The sequence below is a fragment of the Propithecus coquereli genome, unplaced genomic scaffold (genome assembly GCF_000956105.1).
Source record: "Propithecus coquereli isolate 6110/MARCELLA unplaced genomic scaffold, Pcoq_1.0 Scaffold67, whole genome shotgun sequence".
NCBI lineage: Eukaryota > Metazoa > Chordata > Mammalia > Primates > Indriidae > Propithecus > Propithecus coquereli.
Window position 1 is genome coordinate 6,587,085 of NW_012152729.1, and position 22,232 is coordinate 6,609,316.

Here is a 22,232-nt window from a genome sequence, read left to right on the forward strand (position 1 = left end):
CTCGTCTACAGCCAGCATTAACTGCCAGATACGTGAGTAAGGGAGCCTCTAGATGAGTCCAGTCCCTGACCTTCAAAGTTCAGGATATTGTTGAGCAGAAAAAACTCATCCCAGATGTGACCCATCCAAGTCCGTGGACCACATATCTAAGAGTATGAGAAATGGTTGTTTTATGCTCCTGAGTCTTACAATGTAGCCACCGTAACTAAAACAGGCAGTCATTTAAAATGGAAACGGGAAAGAAGATAACCAATTTTTAATGCATTCCTACTATGTTCCTTTGTAGCTATCATGTGCTTTAACTCATTCAAACTATATGCATCCTACTTCCTTCACATGCAGGCATGTTTCTAAGTATATTTTATGTAACTGTCACAGCTCTTTGGAGGTCATGCATTATCTCCATTTCTCAAGCAAAAAATTCTATACACTTGCCCTCCATTTGCCAGTGTTTGTATAAATTCAGTATCCAGTATATACAGGGAGAGAGCTTATATTCCTTGACAGTGTAAATGGTGGATGCTTAAAATTCTCATTCTGTTGTCAGTAGTTGTCATGCACTTGGTCAGATGTGTCCTGCACTGTACACACCGTAGTAGTCACTAGTTTTGCAGGGAAAACTTGAGTGTCCTGTGCCCTTTGTCTCCCTGCCCATGCTTCTGACCCAGCCTGACACTTGGTGGTCACAGGGTCCAGCCAAGGGTGGTACTTCTGTGTTACTACACTGACACTTGCAGTATACACCTGATAGCAACAGGAGGAGTGATTCAAGTTGCAGCCACATTTCACTCCCAAATGACTCCATCTAAGCGCACCTTGGACCTGACTTAATCTCAAGATAAATCTTCACCTTTATCTTGGCCTTAGGTTCCATATGCTTACCATGACTTTATCTCTTTCTGATTTCACAATCCCACAATGTCCTCTCTCCAGTGGCTTTACTCTTCTCAGTTTGATTTAACCTATTCATTCAAACATCAGTTATGAAGTGCATCCTATGTCTGGTGTATCTCTTAACCTGTGGGCATCTTTCCGTGAAGCATCCTCTTACCTGACTCATGCCAACTTCAATATGGTGCCAAGATAGACTGCATTTCTCCTCCGAGTCAACCAACACCCAAAGAACTAAATGCAAAATGTCCTGTGACATATCGGAACAGAAAATAGGGGACTTAAATCATTTATCATGTCAGACTCCCCGGCTTCAAATCTAGAACTGCCTTTTACCTGCCCTGACACCTGGGGCAAGTTACTGAAATCATTCAATCTCATGTTCTCTATCTATAAATCAGGAGTAATAACTTTTATCATTGAGATGATGTGAGAATTAAATGAGATCATCTGAGCAATGGGCATAATCTAGTTCCTGGTGCAAATTAAGCAACCCACACATGCTCAGGATGATAATAACCATCCTGCCTGGACAGCTTCAGACTGGTTACTCAATATTCCTGAGGTGCGTCTACAGTCAGACATCACCTTCTTCCATTTTGCACCCTCTTCTGACTCCATTCCACATTTGGCTTCAATTCTCCAAGTTCTCTTGGCTGCTGGTACTCTTCTGGTGTCAGCTTCGATTCCACTCACTAGCTTTACTTGTCATACCACAGGAGGCCAATATTCTGGGCCACTGATCTGTAAATGAGGGCGGTGCATCAGATGGCAACTGCTCAGATTTGGGTATATCTGAGCTGGTGCAAAGTGAGATTAAATGCTATGAAGCCTGGGCAAGATGGCTAAAAATCTCTTGACATAAGATATAGCAAGTGCAGTGTCTAAAATCACAGACTCCGGACAAAGAGCTGTCTCTGCTCAAAATCCAGCTCTGCAGATTGCTGGTTCCATGACCTCTGGTAAGCTACTTGACCTTTCCTAGCCTTGGTCTCTCCTTGTGCAAATGGGCATAAGAATCACACCATCCACGTGAGGATATTGTGCAAGTTGAGCTACTGCCTGCAAAGCGCCCAGCACAGTGTCTGGCATACTCTGTGCATTTTTATTGCTCATGTGTATTTGATGCCCTGCCATAACATCTCGGGTCCTTAACCAGTCCACAGTGGCGTATTCGGTGCCAGCAGCAGACATCTATTCAGCTGTGGATTCAGCTGTGGCCATCTGGCAGGCAAGAACTGGGAGAGCTGAAGAGTGCGGTGGCTTCTGTGTGGGGATCAGCAGCATCTGCTTCTGGGAGAGAAGCTCTCGGTGCCCCCTGGCACACGAGCCACTCATAAATTCCCAGAAATGGGGATGCAGCTGAGACCCACCATTCATGGAAGCAAAACACTCCTTTCCTCTCTGCTTTATCTATCTGGAGCTGGGGCTACAGTACCCGTTGGATTGACATGCAGCTGCTGGCTTGTAATGGCCTTCCCAGCAGAGTCCCTGCAGGCTGCACTGTCATCGTTCCTAGAGGAGAAGGAAGACTATTGCTAAAACAATAGCCACAGAGAAAGGAAGACTTGTTTAAGCAGATTCAGGTAATGTGATTTGCCCTTTTTTAAGACATTCAATGACTCCCGAGTTAGGCAGAACGGCTTCCCAAAGGTATCCATCCTTGCAGTGCCTGACTACGTTACATTAAATGGGACAAAGCACTTTGCTGATATAATTAAGGTTATGGACTTTAAAGCAGTGAGAGTAATCTGGATTATCCAGGTGACCCCAATCTAATTACACAGGTCTTTAAAAGCAGAGAACTTTCTCTAGCTGGAATTACAGTGTTGTGCAAGAAGAAGCCAGAGAGATTCAAGGCTGGAGAGGAACTCTAGCCTCTGTTGCTGAAGGTAGTCACTCAGAAAGCACGAGAAAGACTGTGGATGGCATCTGGGGCAAACACAGACCCCTGGCTCATATCACCACGGAAACTCAGACCTCAGTTACACAATCCCAAAGAATTGAATTCAGTCAACAACCTGCAGAACGTGGAGATGAATTCTTCTCTAGAACCTCCAGATATGAGTGCAGCTTGACTTTGTAAGACCCTAGGCAGGAGACCCAACTGGGCCTGCCTGGACTTCTGACCTATAGAGTTATGGGAAAACAAATGTGTGTTATTTTATGCCACTAACTTTACGGCAATGTGTATGGCACCAATGGAAAACTAATATAACTTTCCAAAGTAAATTTTAAATTTCTCATGATGGTGTTAAGAAGGCCTGCCCTGGTCTAGTCCTGATTTTCCTCTAGAGCTTTATTCTAGATCACACCCTGCAATGTGAAGCTTCCCCCAACACCACCACCCCTGACTACCATTTCCTAACCCAGGCTTTTTGAATGGGGGCATTGCTGGAATTTTGGGCAGGACAATTCTTCCTTGTACAGAACATTGCCCCATGCTGGGAAAGACTTTTGGCATAATCGACTCCTTGGGATCCAAATGACAGTGACACATAAATTAAAAATAATAATAAAAAAACCCCAATCCTCTGGGGCTTGTTAGGTTTACACATCACTGTAAGTAAACTGTAAATTGTTAACCGGTATGTTTTGAATGACTACTAAATCCCCGAAAGTTTTTTTAATACAGGATAACCTGAGTGAACAAGATAGAATCCTTGACTTTAAGGGGGTTACATTGAAATGTGGTAGATTTTAAAAAGTATGTGAACAAACAGATAAACAATTTTAAAATGCTACAGAAGCTCAAACAGGATGATATAGGAGAGAATGAAGGAAGTGCGGAGTGTGATTTATCTGGAGTGATCAGAAAGGTCTCTCTGCAAAGGTTGTCTTGAGTTAAGACCTAATTTGAAAGGGAGCGGCCACCTCAAGGTTAAGAGAAAGAAATCCCAAACAGAAGGATGAGCAAATGCAAAGCGCTTGAGACAGGAAGAGCTTGGCATTTTCAAAGGCCAGGAAGGTCAGTGGATAAGGAGCAGAGTGAACAGTGAGGACGAAGAAGCGTAAGAGGCATGAGAAGCAGGCAGAGGCCAGATCACGCGCGGCTTTGTAGGCTGTGTCTGGGAATTTGTATTTTATTCTGGTTTCAATGGCAATCCATCAGGTTTTTTTTTTTTTTTACTCTTTTTAATGGACAATTTCACATTTGAGTTGCAAAAATGATATAATAAATTGCCCTGTGTTCATGCAATTAATCACCAGGCTTTTCATGAACAATTTTGTGTATTCATTTCCCCATTCACTTTTTCCACCCCCTCTGAAGCAAATCCCAGACATTATAAAATGTCATCATTAAATATTCCTACTTAGATATTCTAAATATAACTCTTTTCAAAGCATAACACTAATGTCATGACTAATGAACACAAATTGCATAATACCACCAACTCCATTGGAGGGTCTTCGGGAGGAGAGTAGAGTTGTCTGGGTTACCTGTTAGAAATCCCATCTCAAAATCCGTGAGGCCAGGTGGCAAGGGTGGAGGAGGGACGGCCAGGAGGCTCTGCAGTCTTAGAAGTCAGAAACGATTGTGGCTTGGCCAGGGGGTTAGTAGTGGGTGGCAATGGTTTAGATGTGGGCTGGAACGAAAAGAGAAATTGAAAATGACTCCTAGCATTTTGATCTGAGTGACTGGGTATGTGATTTTGACATCAATAGACCAGGAAAGCTGCTTTGGGGAGAGAATATCAATAATATTTTAAGTTCTAGCAGCACAGACTTGTTTATATGTGTCGAGCACATTCTTGCCTTTAATCATCACTTGCACTGTCTGCACACTCTCACTTTCTGGAATACTCTGTGGTGATCAAACCAAGCTCATGTGGTTTCTCTTCCTTAGGCTTTCTAGATTCTCTGTTTAATAGTTTGTGTTGTTTCTGTACATATCTAACCGAAACAAACATTTTAATAAATGCGTGCGATTAGCAATCATAAGTAATGGTGGCAGACTGTTTACAGAAAACAACTGCAGACACATCTGGACCTGCCAGGCACTCGCTCCCTGGCCTTGGGTGAGTTGCTCCCATTCTCTGAGGTTTGCTTATCATAGCTACGAAGGGAGGTCATTTCTAGTCATCTTCTTGTGTGGTTGGATGATATGAGTTTAACTAATAAAAAGGCTTTTCCATACCTGTTTAGCGCTAGTCAAAGATGATGCGTCACTGTTATCTGTCTTTGTTGTTGCAGTCACCATTGTTGTTTTTATTTATCGGTATCACTGAAGAAGAGCAAGTGATGGCATTCAGCTGGGATTGTGCCGCTCGTGCTGGGCTCAGAAGGTGACATATCAGACCCAGCAGCAATCAGAGGTGAGAATGGCACTTCGGAAAATAAGCCACCGAGCTCCAGATGTGGTGAGTGGCTCTTCTACAGTGATGGGTGGAAAGCCTGAACAGAATCCACTTCGGGTCTGAATTAGCAAAAGCAGACGTTGCTTGAAGCCATAGACTTTCATATCAGTCTAATCTGTGTCAACAACCTTCCTCTCCTGCCCCCAGCACACACAAGCAAAGCACACACACCAACACACACACACTTGCAAGTGGAGGCTTATTTGACCCGTGCATGCAGTCGTTGAAGCTTTGCGTGGCCATTATTTAAGAGTTCAAGAGAAATCTCAAGATTTTATTATGCAGGAATTTTATCACAGCCACCCATAAATCCCAATTAGGCAGCTTGTAGCAGAGCCATGGGAGAAAGCCTGCTTTTTCCCAGTGTCTCATTAATGACATGCCTTCACAATGGGGCACAGATGGAAGCAGAGTCTCCAAACAGGATAGTGAGCAGACGAGGGCAGGATGGGATTGCAGGCTACTCTTTTCTCTGCTGCAGAGTTATGGAAAGGAAGGGGTCTCAGGACCCACATAGGACTGGAAGTTAGGAAGCATGGATTGCAGCTCACTTATCCTCTCTCAGCATTAGCTTCAGGCCCAGACAGACCTGAATTTGAATCTAGCTTCTAATGTTGCCTAATTTAAGACCTTGGGGATGCCTCTGAACTTCTCCAAGCTTTCAGGGTTTTCTTTTTTGCAAAAAGTGAGGAAGGGCAATACGTGAAGAGACTGCATGTAAAGTGCCCAGAACCGTGTCTAGAAGATAGTTTTGTAATTAACAGCACATCCTCTCTGTTCTTTCTTCCCTCTTCCTCTATTTCCTCATCTGCAAACAGAGGCCGGTGGTTCCAGCAGAATTATTATTTGACGATAAAACTGTAGTATGAACAAATGAAATCTCTCTCTCTCTCTCTCTCTCTCTCACAAACAGACACACTCTCAACTGATTTCTGAAACGAAGGTTACTGTTTGCTAATTTAAAAGTCAGTTTAGAACACTGACTTATGACAGAGACACATGCCTAACAATTTTTCAAATGAGTACCAATGACTCAATTTAGAATTTAAAAATCAGAGACAAAGGCAGTGAAAGAGGCAGTAAACCATTCCCAACAAGGAATATAAACTTGAAAATCACATTCCACTAGAATACTTTTCACTCCTACTGTGGGCCACCTCGGCCTCTTTATCTGTGGGACCTCAGGCAAGTTGCCTATACCCTTAGAGTCCCAACTTTCTCCTGTGCAAACTGACAGTGGGATGGTGGTGCGAGTATTATAAAATAACAGGGATAAGCTGTTTCGCAGTGGAAATTTATGGGAAAAACCAAGAAAAATTCCCATAGTTTCACTTCCTAGTGATAGCCATTATTAACATTTTGGTATTTTTCTCTCTATGGTTTCCTTTCTCTATATGTTTATGTATTTATGTGTACTATACATTATCCATTTTATGCAAAATTAGACAAATTTACTATCTAATTTTTCCACCATTCTCTTCCACAGGATTTTAATCATCATTATTTAAACATTCTCCCCAAATCCTGCTTTTGGATCTCCTCATTATAATAGTATAGCCATAGTTAATTATCATTTCCCCACTGTGGGTTTAACAGTACTCACTCAATCAGTCCTACGAGGTAAAGACCCAAGAAGGTAAAAGATCACACCCCACCTCATCACTCATCCTCATACCTCGCAGTACATACGGGTCTTACACGTAGAAGCCAGCCAATGCATGCTTGATGACTGGCTGGCTATAGTTAGATATTTACATTATCATCATCATTTATTTTGCTTATACATGCACGCACACACACAACCCTCCTGTGAAAATTTCTCAACCCAAATCTTAGTCTGACTCTTCACGATTTTTAAAATTTATTTATTAGAAGTGAATTTTTTTGGATCGAAGGCCAAAGCAAACTTTCAATCGTTGGATACATGTTGCCAAATTTGCATTGCATTGAGGCTGTAAACATTTTTCCTCCCACCACTAATGTATGACAAAGTCCTTTCCCTGTACGCCTGCCAACAGTTGGGTATTATTTATTTTTTAATCCTTGCTAATTAGAGAGGTAGGAAGTGGTATCTTATTTCATTAATGAGTAGTAAGGCTGAACATTTGCTTATCGGTTTATAGTCATTTGAAACTCTTCAGTGAATTTAGTTCTTTCTTTTTTTTTTTAACCTGCCTGTGAGTTCTGGTTTATGAATATTAATGTGAACAGAATTATGCCTGATACATAGTTAGTTATGTGTTAGTTATTTGTTGGTTAGTAGATGTGTGTTAGCTTATTGGGAGAAGCCAAATTTGTGCATCATTGTGTGTATGTGTTTTAAATAAGAATACAATGAAATAATTCATGCAAGTACAATAATCCCTGAAACTTTTATTTTAAATTGTAAGAGATAAATTATACGCGGGGCTGAGAGGCATATAGGATTGTAATTAAGAGCATAGACTCTGAATCAAGACTTTCTGGTTTCAAATCGTGGTCCTTCTACTTACTAGCCAGCTATCAGGCTAGATGACCTCACTTCAGTATAACTCAGGTTCTTGGCCTAAACATGGGCATTATGTTACCTATTCCATGTTGGTATAATAAAGATCAAAGGTTTTAATAACTTGAATACATAGAAATTTCCTGACATGTAAATGTTCAATCAGTTTTAGCTACTTTCAAAAGTAAACAGATTAGCTCAGCATACTCAGCAATAATTATATAGAGGATGTACTCGGGGTTGTGTGAGAGTCGTTGACAACGACAAAGGGGTGGGGGTGGAGAGAAATGTTCAGGCAGAGGGAATAGCATATGCAAAGGTCTTGCAGCAGAAGGAAAGGCAAGGAGGTCAGTGTTGCTGCGGGAAAGTAAATGAGCAGGAATGTAGGGCAATATTAGGTAGAAAAAGCCAGCTAAGGCCAGACTACTCAGGGACTTATGGACCATCGAAAACGATGTTGGATTCAATTTTACCCACTAACAGAGTAATATGAGCCCTTTCAACATGAAAGTTAGAATTTACGGGGAAATATGTGCGAGATAATTTGAATTAAATTTATTATACATCTTTGTAGCAAGATAAAAGATTGCATTTTAACACCAAGACCCATGAATGTCTATTAAGTCTTAATGGAGCTACAATCTTGGTAGCAAAATCTCTTTGCAAAGAAAAACTTAAGCCATTTAGAAGCAAAATGCAAGCTGGAAGCCCCATATCCTTTATCCCCTAGGAGGGTGGATGAACCTGTGGTCCTAGTGCACCCCCAGCCCCAGGCTAAAGATGCCTCCTTGTGCTTCCCTATGGGACTAAGGGATTGCAATTTTTTATACTCTGTCCATAAATTGGCCCAGCTTATTGTCCACTTTTCTCATAGTTTAGCCATTGGGATAACAGCTATTTTATGTTGGTTGTTTTATATCTTTAGAACCCAAAGGCAGCAGCAAGAATGTTGGGCCACCATCAAGGCTAATAATGATAATACTAAAAACAAGATAGAGCAAAACAAAAACATGGTTTGGTAGCAGATGTCTGTATGAGGAGGCTCAACTCCAACCAGCTTACTCCATTAACCCATCTTTCATTAAGCCTGGAGGGAAAGCGTCTCATTCCTTCTTTAATCTAATTTATTGTGCTGACCAGCAAATGGATAATATGTAATAATACTTTCATCTTTATCCCCAGATTTGGGGGAGGTATTAATCAGTATATTTCTTCTTCCGTCCTCAAACATCTGTATAACGGAGATATTAATTGACACCTACTAAATGAGTTGCTATTTCAATATATAATACATCCATCAATGTTATAGAGAAATATTGCAAATGCTTATGTCATGTTAAAAAAACCATGAGTGATCTCAGAGATAGGTAGAATACATCATTCCTTGACCATAACACAGATATCACATGCTAATATTTAAATGGCAATTTGTAGTCTTTTGGGAAATGTTTGATTTTAAAATTTAAAAAGGGACTGTCCAAACATGGAGAGCAGCAGAAAGCACTCAGAATTTCACTTCGATCCACATGAGTTTGAACCCCAGCTTTGCCACTTGCTAGCTGCAAAGAACTTGATAGAAGTCTGATTCTTTTTCGTTCTCATTCTTCCTTGTCAGTCTGCTTGATACGATGCAAAATGAATATATTGTTGATGTCTCCTTTTTGTATTGCTTGAAGAAGTATATAATATTTAATTAATAGTCACTGAGTGGGAGCTGCTTATGCATATCTCTTTCAAACTTTACAATGACGCTCGCATGCTGGTTTTATTAGACCATTTTCAAGGAAGGTTAGAATAGTAGCTGACTAGGCCAAAAGAATTGGGATCGAACTCAGGTCTGATTAGCTCCAAATTTCAGGAACCTTTCAATGCAAAGCATTGACTTGCATATGTAGCAATCCTCCAGGGAAGCCTGGAAATTCCCCTGTCCTCCCCTACAACTAGAAATCGATCTCAACGAAACCAGGACAACTGCTTACAAACAAGGTAGAGCTATTCACTCCACTTGTGAACATGCCATTCAAAGTACCATGCTTTTTGCAATTATAAAAGGTGCAGACTGAACTCCTCTGCCGGTGCTGTCCAGGTCAAAGGAACTGCTAGGCTAACACCTCTGTGTCTAATGCCACCATTGTAACCGTTTCCTCTTTTTCATCTCTGCTACCACTGCTAAATTCATGCTCATTTAATTTCTAGTATGGATTGACAATTCCCCCTACTCTCAGATTTCCCCCTCAAGACCATCACTGTCAGGACTGTCAGGGTGGTATCTTTAATACAGACCTGGTATGTTCTGTTGTAAAGCTTTGACTTACTCTGCATCAACTCCACTAAATTCCAAAGCCTGATGTTCTGTCCTCCAGCCCCTCCCTTTGCAGATCTGTCTCCCTCCTCACACTATCTCTCTGCATGTACCAAATGTCCAAATGTTTCAGCCTCCCGCACCTCCCTCCCCTTGCTGCCCTCGTTTGATCTACGCAGATGTGTCTTCTCATCACATCCAAATCCTACCTGGGCTGAAACGCCTGGCTTGAACTTTATATGTTCTGCCTTCCACAGTCTCCCTCAGTTAAAGGAACGAATTGTACTTTATAATTTTTCCTCATTACATTTAAGTTATTAATGATATGCATGGATTTTTTGTCTCTGATGTTAGACTGCAAATTTCCCCATGAAGAACGCTTGCTATTTCTCCAGAGATCTCTCATGGTGCTCAGTCCCTGAAGCTGCACATAGGACACACACACAAGCACACACACACACACACACACACACACACACACACACACACACACAGAGTGACCCCTGAATGATTGAACTCATGACTGTAAGTTTTTCGAGAGAAGGGTGTCCTGCCCCAGGGTTGCCAGCACAGGGCCTGAACTTTTGACACCTGGAATCCACTTAGCCCTTTAGTGACTGCTTCCTACTATTCCAATGGGGTGAGGGTGGGAATCCACCCTTAGTTCACGCTCATGTCTTTATGTGGGGTCTATCAATCAGCACATCACGTTGCATAGCCACAGAGATTACGTGATCCGTACAGGGAAATCCAAGACTCACGCTTTAGCAGGGGCTGCCATGGTAACCCTGCCTATCTCCCGTCGGTGGAGATCACGTCCCAGAGTGGATTCCACACACGAAGCAGAGCTGAAACATGGCGGGAGAGAATCCTATCCAGATTCTGTCACTTGTGCCCAGTCAGACCTACCCTGACGCTAGCCAGGTCTCCTCCTCGTGCTTAATTTACTTGAAAAAAAAATAGAGTTCTTCTCTCTGCTTAAACCAGTTCGAGTCTGGTTTTCTGTCACTTGCCACCAACCGAGTCTTACGTATTAAGTAGGTATCGGTTAATTTTTTGAAGAGATTCTTAAGGCGGTAAACAAAGCTGCCATTGAAGGCCCCCGGGAGAGCCCTTAACAAGGAGCCTTTGAAATTGGAGAGAGGACCTGAATATTAACGCGAGTTCTCCAGCGAGGGCAGTGAATCTTGGTTCTGACCTTCAGTAAAAGCAAAACAAACAAGACTCTATCAACTCCTCACAAGTTCCTGTCAAACAGCATTCAAAGCACAACGCTGCATAGCAAGTGATGTGGGGATCTTTTACAGTGCCGAGCTGCTTATCGATGGTATACGCGGGACCTCATAGGGTAAAAGCTGGGATGAGGAGCACAAGGTTAGCGGGTCATGTTGTTTAAATGACACAGAGAGACGGTGACTCAGGACCTAGGCGGACTTATGGCAACGCAACACTGTTTACGTTCTCCCTGGTCCTCTGTCTTTAGCCAGTTGGCCTCTGTGGTTAAAGTACATTTGAGTCCTGACTGTACCACTGTATCTCAGCCTCAGTCTTCCCATCTGTGCAATGGGAACAATAAGTAAATACATGTAAACTTTTAGCAAATTGTCTGGCACTCTGCTTTCCCAGTTCACTGATTCTCAAACTTTTCTGACCACAAACCCATAGTAAGAAATGCATGGAACATCTCAACCCAGGACACAGCCATACATGTCTAACACCCAAGATAGAGCTTTCAGACAAGAATTCTTATTTATACAATATTGAAATGCTTTCAGATATTTTCAATTATCATTGTGAGTTATTAGTTTTATTTTAGCCATGATCCGCTAAACTGATTTCATGCACAACAATGGGTCTTGACCTAAAGATTGAAAAATATTACCTAGGTCAATATGTGGTGCAAAACGCATTTTAGGTAAATGCGCAGTACATATAAGCAGAGCTTTGGTCCTAAATCACTGGTGAGTCCTCTACACTCGTAAACAAGGCAGTGCCACAACTGACTTACGTTTTTTAAAATTATTTTTAATTCAATAGATTTAGGGGGTACAGTGGAGTTTCGTTACATGGATAAATTGTATGGGGGTGAAGTCTGGGCTTTTAGTGTACTCATCACCCGAATAATGTACATTGTACCTGGCAGGTAATTTTCCATCCTTCACGCCCCTCCCACTCTCCCCTCTTCAGACTCTCCAGTGTCTATTACACTACGTTGTATGACCATGGATAGCCACAGCTTAGCTCCCACTTCTATGGGGGAGCATGTGGTATTTGGTTTTCTGTTCCTGAGTACTTAGGATGATGCTCTCCAGTTCCGTGTAAGTTGCCACAAAAGATATTTTGTTCTTTATTATAGCTGGGTAGCATTCCATAGTATATATATGTGTGTGTGTGTGTGTCTACGTATATATGTGTGTACACACACACACACGCACACACACACCATATTTTCTTTATCCACTCATTGATTGATGGACACTTAGGTCGATTTCATAACTTTGTGATTGTGAATTGTCCTGTGATAGACATACGAGCGCAGGTTATCTCTTTTTCGATATAGTGACTTATTTTCCTTTGGGTAGATACTCCATAGTGGGATTACAGGATAGAATGGTAGATCTACTCTTAGTTCTTTGAGAAATCTCTATACTGGTTTCCCTAGAGGACAGCTGGCTCCCGAGTTCTCCTTGGTCCCGGGCTTAGCCTGAGAGTCTATGGAAGCAGCCTGTTCCATCACCCCCATTCCCCCAGACACACTTCTTATTCTCATTCTGTTTCTTGAGGAGTTTCTCCCACCTGTTTTGCTGTGTGAGAGGACCCAAAATGGGAAAAAAAAAAAAAAATGCAAAGGAATGAGAGGCTAAGGTTCTCACACTTCAGCTTGTAAAAGAATCTGCCAAGGAGTTTTGAAATAGTTTAGGGTGCTGAAAGATTATATTTCAGTAGGTTTGGCATGGGCTCCTGGAGTCTGGATGTTTAATAAGCACCCAGGGGTTTCTGGCGAAAGGAGAGGGACATATTATCCTTGCATAAACACCCCATTAATAGAGAACACAAGGTTTCCCTAAACTTCATTTGAAGCTGGAGATATGAAATCATGCTATTAATGGTTAGCAGCAAAAATGTGAAGATTTCCTTAAAGCCAAGGGTTGAGGATGGGCGGGGAGAAGGAGGAAGCTGCATAATCTGAAAGCAGAGTGGGAGAGACCACACACAGAGTGGTTCCCTGTCCACACACCGTACCCAATCCCCTCAACTTCAGGGGTTAAGTCCTTGCTGGCTTAAGTCCTTCAGCCAAACAGGTGGCTGTCTTTATTAAATGATAAAGGGATTTAGGATGTGAAGCAGTGGCTGGTATAGGGGCAGTAAAAGCAGTACGGCCATCTTCAATCTTGTTATTTTTAATGTGGGGGGTCCATATGTCACATCCCAGAGAGCACCAGTCTCCCTGTGCCCAGGGGAACTGTGTTCCTGTATTTGCACTAGGAGGAGAGGCTTGATGTTCTTTCATTATTTCGCTGAAATCCTAGCACCCTATTCAAGGCAGAGCCCGTTGGGCATTTGTTAGAGTCACGTTTGGAGAAACAACTTGAGTAGTCAGAGCAGTAAGTCAGAGTAGAGAAGAGAGGCCACGGCTTCCCACCCTTCACTCCTCGAGAGGAATGGTGGTCACTTAACCGCAGTTTGGTGTACATCCCATAACACTTTGGTTTACACGGCTCTTAGGGCCCCGTCCAGCTCTGAAATGTCTAGAAGTCTGTGAGTTACTGGGATACAAATATAATTTAGTTCAAAGTCTTTAATCAAGTAAAAGGTTGAAGAATAACAGAAATACGTTGGAAATAAAATCTGGCAGATGAGTCTCAAGGATTCAAGTTTCTGCAAGTCAGCCCAGGGAAGAGCACCAGTCTGTAGGAGGGAAAGTTGTAAGAGGGTGGCAGGAAAACTCAACGTGGAGTCAGAACTATTATAATTGAGATAAAACCCAGTATTTCTAAGCCTTTAGCTGCACAGTCTCAGGCAAGTCACTGCACTTCTCCAAGTCAGTTTCGTTGTCTATAAAATGGGAATAAAATGGTTTTCAGTGAAAAGTGTATTCCTTCAGCCATCCATCCATTCATTTATTCACTCACTGAGCAAAAATGGATTAGTGTCTACATTGAAGCATGCATTGTTTAATCAATTGAGGGAAGGTGTGTGAGAATGTCTAGTTTAGTGGAATATATGGTAAATTACTGGCTATATGAGTTTTCCTTTCTCAATAGCTTTCATTGTAATAGTCCCTCATGCATCTCCTTTGTACTGGATGTCTACCTGCCCTAGGGTATCCTTTATAACAGACACCCATTATCTTAGCACTCCTAGGCTTATAGGCTTCTCATCTTCTTCTTTCTACTTCCTCTTCCAAGAGCTCCACTTTTCTTAGAGAAACAATTCTGCCATCATTCCAGGTGGTCATGGTGAGGCTGTCAATCACAGCACCCATCTTCTTACCAAAGAGCTGGGCAAGACACAGGAACCAACCTGTCCTGCAAGAGTACTCCATTTTTCCTGGCCATAGCAATTGATCTAAGGAGGAGGACACTTAACCCAAACACGCCAATCATAGTCTTCTCTATAATGTACCATATAAATTCTGGGAAAGGCTCTCTTTTCCTTTGGATATTGAGTCATAAGATTTTAAGCTTGAGTATGTCATGATTTTCCTGACACACGAGGGATTTAGAACTCAGAAACCAAAAAGATGCCAGAGCCTTTAAAATTTCATTTGAACACCTGGATCCAATTGTGCCTGAAGTTAGACTTCCCAGTTCTGCAAGCCAATACGTTCCTTTTCTTGGTTTAACTTAGTTGGAGTTCGGTTTCTCTCACTTGAAATCAAAGAACCCTGAATAATCCATCTTTCAAAGTCTGCCTCAATTTATATTTCCTTATGTGATCTCCTTTGATCTCCTCAGTTAGAGGTCACCAGTAGAGTACATTTTTTTCCCCTTATATTGAGATTTTCTCTTTCACTGTTTGGTTTTATAGTTAATTGCATGCATGTCTGTGGCCCTCCCTTTATCGAATATTAGCTCATCTATTTGCAAAGGAAGGCACTTCTAATATTTATCATTAATATTGTTATACTTAATAATAGTTTGAGATTAATGGCAACTATTATGTGCCAAGACTTATGCTAATTGCTTTAAAAGTGTTATTTAATCATTACAACATTAGAACATTGTTACAAAATAGTTTTTTTTTTTTGTAGACTAAACAAAAAACAGATTCGGGGATGGTAATTGGCTTACTCAGTTCCCAGAGTAAGTGAGCAGAAAACAAGGTTAGAATCCAGGTCTGTCTTACTCAATAAGTTGTATGATTAATCATATGTGTATATGTGCACATCGTATATGTGTATGTATGCATGTATATGTGTATATATACACACACCTGTGTGTGTGTGTTTGTATAATTTTTGCTAATATTACAGGCAAAATTCCAGTGTTATCCTGATCCCACATCCTCTCCCAGTTTGGAAGGCCTGGGAATATGCCTAATGCAATTAAACCAGTGAGTGAATGGATTGATGGTATGGAATGGAGACCCAAAGAAGCTAAATTACATGTATAGGGCATCACATGGGTCATTCTTGGCAAAGCCTAGACCCAAATGTAGATGGCATGGCCTTCTGGTCTAACAAGTTAGTGCTTAGCAAAAACTCTACCAGGCTACCAATTCTGAAAGACAAGCCCATTTAGAGAGGAATGAGCTACGATGGAGGTACAGTCCCAGCAAATGTACAATAAAAGATAGAAACATTGCTATGCATGATTTTTTAATAACTACAAAAATCCCACGTACGAGATTTCTGAAAATTGATAGCGTTGCCAATGTCTCTCATCTCTTTAAACAAGCAAACCCATCTTCCACAGTGCTGTTCCATCAGTAATAAATTGGCTCCTCAGACATATCTGCTTGCAGGTTAGAACTGAGATTGAATAGATAATAACTTTTGGGGTAGCAACATCTACCATGGCAAATAATAAAGAAATTCATGACCTGCGAAGTGCAGAGTGATCATGTTCCAAAAATATATTTCACCTGGCCCAAAAGCAGGTTCATTAGGTATCCAGGAAGCTGCAGAAAAATATTCAGTACCTATAGGGAGATGACTAAAAAGGAAAAATCTCAAATGTAGACAAGCCAGGAATTATAAAAAAACATTCAGATCAAAGTAGAGCTTGCTGCTAAATGCCTTTTAAAATCAAGACACAGGTCTGGGAGTTTGGCTGGGGGCATGTCTAACCCCATACAGAGAACAAAGCTGGACTTCTTTGGTGACCTTATGTGGCGTGACAGTTTTTGCAAATATCACAACGGATGTAGGTCACTTTGATGGAGCTTCAGTAAGTGCGTTCTCTGTTTTGAGTGATCATTTTTCTTCCTTAGAAAAATAATTAGGTGTCACCAGTGAGCTGAGTCTACCAACATCATGCAAACATAATTAAACCGAACTAGGGAGGTAACAGAAAGAAGAAATTCCACGGAGAGGTGACAATGTCAAGTGGAAGGAAGGCTATCTTGGGAGCTGAAGTCTACATTCAAGTTCTGGCTCTGACATCACTGTTTATGTAACCCAGTTCATTCCATTTAACTGCTCTGGAGTCCAGTTTTTATCCTGAAACGTTAGGAAGTCATACCAGTGAGTACTTTGAGTTCTCTGAGAAATGATGATTAAGATCTTGTAAGTTGATGAGGATTCTAAAAAGGAATTCCTCTCATCTGATACAGCATTGGATTGCATTTTATTTGTATTTAACATTACCAACTAGGTTATTAACCTCCTCTGTGAATATACAAATACAAAGGCAATAGCAGATATTGCATCTATGCAAGAAATATTAGATGTGTCCCCCAAACTGGCAGTTGATTTTACCATTGAGTGCCCACTTTGGGCCCCACCAGCAAGCCCTGTCCTATACCGTTATTAAGATATTACTAATTAGCACAGGAGGTACAAGTGCAACTTCTACTCCATCAGTATGTGGTTCTTGGTGCCAGTACTTATTGTTTCTTTAATTTTTTCTTCCATGGACCTGAGATAGGATGATTAATGGTACGCCTAGACCACTGTTGTGTCTCCCCAAAATATTGATGCCCACCCTCTACTGTATTGGCCAAACAAGACAGCCCTTGCATCACCAAACAAGTTCTCTGTGTTCCATTAACAGTTTCTGTACTCTGCCTCTGTTTTGCCAGAATTTGGATTCTTCACCTTCTTCTTCTCAGCTCCCCAGCCCTCCTATGGACCCTGCTCTTGTAAAACTCCCCTGGAATTCTGCTTTTCCCAGCGGAGTTTGAGAGTGGCCAGCTCCTTGTCCATGAGCCCTTTCTTTCACATTGTGCAACTGTGCTGCATTTCTCTGACCTTTGCCTGTTGGACAAGGACATTGAATGTCTCAGCAGTTCTATCCAGGTTCTGCTCCTGGGGAAGAGTGGGCTTGTTTCCTTAGCCCTGCGCCTATATTTCACATCCTGTCTCTTGAACCCCGTAAGCTATGTTGCTAAGGTCATAGGAAGCATCAAGTTTGAATCTCCTTGATTGCTCCCAGGTATGTCATTTTTATAAACTTACATCGGAGTATTTATTTTAATAAATGAGTTAAGAACTTTATTAAAAATATAAACAAAGAAACCTTTTAGCACAATTATTTGAATCTCTAGACTTCGATGTATACAGAATGAGTTTTTGAAAGCACACTGCCCATGTGCATATACGGTTTTATGTGAGAATAATCATCTTTAAATTGTCAAATTTAACATCTTGTTAAAATTGGCACATTCTGGGCCTAGAGGATATATCCTTTGTTGACTAAAATGTGTAGACATTTTCATCTATATGAGGACTCTGGTACACAACCCCACTACAAAGATGCATAGTTACACAATAAAAGAAATGTAATACCTCCATTTTTTTTCTTAATAGAATCATTAAAAGCTTTTTTTTAACAAGTGCTTTCATATTTAAAAGACTAAATAAGCACCTCTTAGTCATTGTGCCTGAAAAGTATTCTGCAACGGGCATCATTTTGATGAAAACTCAAGTTTTCAAAGTTTAATGTTTTATTTTTACCCATGTTCATTTTGTTGAAGATTTAAAAAAAAAAAAAATTCAGCAGACATAGACCTCAGAGTAACTTAATATTCTCTTTTTATCCTCTATTTTAGAACACTGAGATGAGAACTCACCACAAAATGACCTTGTTCATTACATTTTAAGCTGTGTGGATGGGAAAAGGAGCAAAACAACACAAAGCAAAATGTAGAACAGGCAATTTGCAGTTATTTGCTTTTCTTTTAAAATATTTTTGGGGTTAGTTTTAATTATATAAGAAGTATTAATATAGGATCAGGGTTAAAGAAAACACTAAGAAAGAAATATAGTGACAGGTCATTCCCTTTTTAAGCCTCTCCCAAGAAATAATGTCTGTGATCAATCTGAGATATGTCTGTCCAATTTATTCATAGGCATTAGATAAATATATATATATAAAATAAAGTTTTGTTTTATATGTATACTGTCACTTTTGTTTTTGTTTCACTTAACAATACATATACTGTGTGTATGTGTTTAGATGTATAGACACATACCAGTATAGTCATACATATGAGATATGTATTGTATTCTATAGGAATAATATTTGTATTCTATGGAATATGATACCTATTAAATTGCATGCATTTACATACAAATATTTATGAAATTAAATATACATTATATATTAATACACACATATCATACATTTATATGTTAATATATGTAATATATATTATTCCTATGGAATACAATGCACTGCAGCAATAAAATGTAGGTATTAAGTGGAACAGTCCATATTTGCCTTTACTGCTGTATTGTATTCAATAGAAAGTGAATACCAGAGCTTCTATGACCAGCCCACTAATGATGGTCATTTAAGTTGTTTCTAAAAAATCATATAAATAGTACTGCAATCAGCATGAGTAGATAATTTAGGTTATTTTGTTTGTAAGAAACTGAAGATCAGTCAAATTATTTCATGTAATGAGTGGAGGAGTCAAATGCAATATACACATGCAAAGAAACCTAGTAGGGAACAACTGTGTTGCAGAAAGTGTAGAGATATCCTCTAGAACTGCGGTCCCCAGTCCTTGGGCTGTGGACACGTATTGGTCCGTGGCCTGTGAGGAATCAGGCCGCAGAGCAGCAGGTGAGAGGCGGGGGAGCAAGTGAAGCTCCATCTGTATTTACAGCCGCTCCCCGTCGCTTGCATCACCGCATAAGCTCCGCCTCCTGTCAGATCAGCAGCAGCATTAGATTCTCATAGGAGCCCGAACTCTGCTGTAAACTGCGCACGGGAGGGATCCAGGATGCGCCTCCTTGTGAGAATCTAATGCCTGATGATCTGCTGAGGCGGCGATGCTAGCACTGGGGAGCAGCTGCAAATACAGATTATCATTAGCAGAGACATTTGACTGCACAATAAATGTAATGTGCTCTAATCATCTCAAAATCATCGCCTCACCTCCCGTCCATGGAAAAATTGTCTTCCATGAAACCAGTCCCTGGTGCCAAAAAGGTTGGGGACCGCTGCTCCAGAACAATTAATTCTGAACTGAAATCAGTTCATGGGAGCTTGGGAACCAGAACTTGTTGAGCTTCCCCTTTGGGGCTATTCCTTCAGCCCAGCCTCTCCTGCTCTTCACACCTGAGGCCTCTCAGTGCACAGCCTTTCACCCTCATGAAAGTAGAAACTACCCCTGGTCAACTACTTCACTCCCAGTGTCTGGGGCAGTGCTCAACTCAGCATGGGTCCCTGGTAACTGTCTATTCACTTAGATTCCCAAAGATCACGGGAATCGTGGGAATTGCACCCCTTACATACACGGTATGAAAGTTATCGGTGGTGCTAGACAAGGAGTTCAGAGACCCAATCCAACTGCTGCCTACACTGTGGGCCTCGCATTATAACATACAAAATGAATCCAATAACACATACATTACACAAATGTAAAGATTAAATGAGATCATGTGTGAAATGTTCTTTGTGACTTTGAAGCAGTCCACCAACACATGAAGCTAGCTCTAAGAAAAACAAAGCAAATCAAGAACGAGGAGAACTTATGACTTTGCCTAGCACCATAGTTGTAGCAGGTTTTACAACACATGATCATTTAAGCCTTCTTCTCCTTTATAATCATCATCTTTCCAGTCTAATAAACACAGGGGTTTCTACTAGGTGCTAAGTTTAAGGAGGTGAACAGGAGAGACTCAATTTCTGTCCAGCAACCATTTGTGCTCAGGAGATCCACTCTGATAATTTGTTAAGTGTAAGTAGTTTTTTTCACCATGACAAATGCCAAGAAGGGGAAAGTAAGTGTGGTAGGAAAGTCTTCTGTCTCAAGTACCCCCTACCACAACCTTTTTGCTCAGACTCCTTCCCTACTTCAAATGGCCAACTCTCTGCTTGTTAAAGTCTGTCTCTTCCTTGGACACTCAGATTTCAGCCTGCCTCACTAATTTCCTGGCCTAAGCCATTTTGGGGCATGGGTGAGGCTCAGAAAAGCTCCCTGTTTGTGTGTGACAATCTTTCCAGGCTGATGTACTCTAGAAAAATCTCAAGAACTCTATGAGGTGTATTTAATTAGCATTCATGCCCTAGAGTTTGTGGGATTTTTGTTTATTAAACTTAATTTAACCTTTGTCAAAAGTTTTACTATATATGTTGCATTAGTTCTCCTTAGGAAATGTGGACAAAGCCATACATAATTAAACGGCCTTCACCAATTCATTCAATTGTACCTGTCACCCTTCATTGGAGGTCTCCCCAACAACTTCGTGAGAACAAAGGACTCATAGTTCCATTTGGTAAATGTGGAAATGAAGCTTTGGGAAGGCTAAATAACTTATCCAAGGTCACAGAGCTAACAATAACTGGTTACTTATACTCAAAGCCAGGTGTCCTTCCCCCCAAATTCTTCTTCCTGAGTCCTGTGCCTTGATTAATGAGCCCTGTATTAGGTGAGCCGAAATCCTGCAAGCATCAGCTGCTAGGTAGCACAAGAGCTTTCAGAAACCTTTTCCGTTCACTAAGTAGTGCCATTTATAACCTTCCATTAGAGGAGAGCAGGAAAAAAACTGTTTAAATGGCATTCTGGAAGTAATGCAGGGGCATTCATGTGGCTAAACCTCATTTTCAGAAAAAATAAGTAAAAAATTGGAGATAACCTAAATGTCCGCCAATGGGGGATTGATTACATGTAATATTCATGCCATGGAATACTGTATAATCAATTAAAGTGGTGATGTAGACACATACCAATTGGCTTAGGAAAATACCCTAGAGAACATAGAACATAATCTCATATTTATAATAAAATGTATATATGCATATTAAAGTATTGGCAATGGTTATAATGGTTGCATTGTAAAGTTCTATATTATTTTCTATTTACATAAATAAGTAGTTAAAAAAAAACTCTTCCATCTACCCTAAAAACAAAGGAAGACCTAGCAGAGCTTAAACCTAGCATGTGATATTTCTCTCAAATATAGAAGGTGCACCAAAGAATATTCCAGTTAAACTGCCAGAACCCATGTAACAGAAGGGATTTACATGCTTGCTTCTTGTCAAACTCTTACATGCCTATCACATATTTTTAACCAAAATTAGTGAATACATTTTGTGCTGGTCCTGACTAAATATATGAAAGTCTTCCCTGATTATCCCTATGCCTCCCCCTGAGTCTGGAATGCCTCTGCTTCTATCTTCAACCAGATCCTTATCACACGATTACATTTATGCCTCTCCCAATCGTCCCTGCAGTAATCATATGTGATTTCCTTCTATCTTCCTGACACCTAGCTTAAGCACTCAGTGTGCAGTGAGAGCCCATTAAAAGCTCTGAAATGTAAATCTTTGTAACCTAGTTGATGCCCGAGACAGAGATGAACACGATGCATCCAAATGCACTGCCTGGTAATTAGCATGTGTGTTTCAGGTCAGTGAACAAAGGTGCCGGATAAAGGTGTGAAAGGAAAAAAGAAAGAAAAAAAGAGATGGCCCCGTGTCTAAGTACTCTGTAGCGTTTCACATTGGAGAACTGCTGTCCAACCAATGTTGGAGAGGTAGGATCACCTCAAGAGAGTCCTGTCTTTCCAGAAGGATGCCTT